At 49.4% G+C, this 611-nt stretch overlaps 1 protein-coding gene across 1 annotated transcript in view; it reads right to left on the bottom strand.

Moving 5' to 3' along the window:
• LOC122543979 (calpain-1 catalytic subunit-like) overlaps positions 1-611 on the bottom strand; it is a 33,708-nt gene that overhangs the window by 32,511 nt on the left and 586 nt on the right. The window lies entirely within an intron of this gene.

A 611-nucleotide genomic window follows, 5' to 3' on the forward strand; every position in this document is an offset into this window, starting at 1 on the left:
ATCGTCCCACTCTATCAACATTGTCCCAGACGATCAGCATCGTCCCACCCTATCAGCAACGTCCTAGACGATCAGCATCGTCCCACTCGATCAGCAACGTCCCAGACGATCAGCATCGTCCCACTCTATCAGCATCGTCCCACACGATCTGCATTGTCCCACTGTGTTCGCATCGTCCCACTCTATCATCATTGTCCCACTCTCTCAGCATCATCCCACTCTATCAACATTATCCCACTCTATTAGCAATTTTCCAGTCTGGCAGCGGAATCCCACTCTATCAGCATCATCCCGCTCTATCAGCAAAGTCCCACTCTATCCACATTGTCCCACTCTGTCAGCATCATTCCACTGTATCAGCATCGTCCCACTCTATCAACATTGTCCCACTCTATCAGCATCGTCCTAGACTATCAGCATCGTCCCACACTATCAACATTGTCACACCTTGTCAGCATCGTCCCACTCTATCATCATTGTGCCACTCTATCAGCATCTTCCCACTTTATCAGCATTGTTCCCACTCTATCAGCATAGTCCCACTCTATCAATGTTGTCCCATTCTGTCAGCATCGTCCCACTGTATCAGCCTCGACCCACCCTATCAGCAT

This window comes from Chiloscyllium plagiosum, chromosome 45, assembly GCF_004010195.1.
Source record: "Chiloscyllium plagiosum isolate BGI_BamShark_2017 chromosome 45, ASM401019v2, whole genome shotgun sequence".
In the NCBI taxonomy this organism is placed as follows: Eukaryota; Metazoa; Chordata; class Chondrichthyes; order Orectolobiformes; family Hemiscylliidae; genus Chiloscyllium; species Chiloscyllium plagiosum.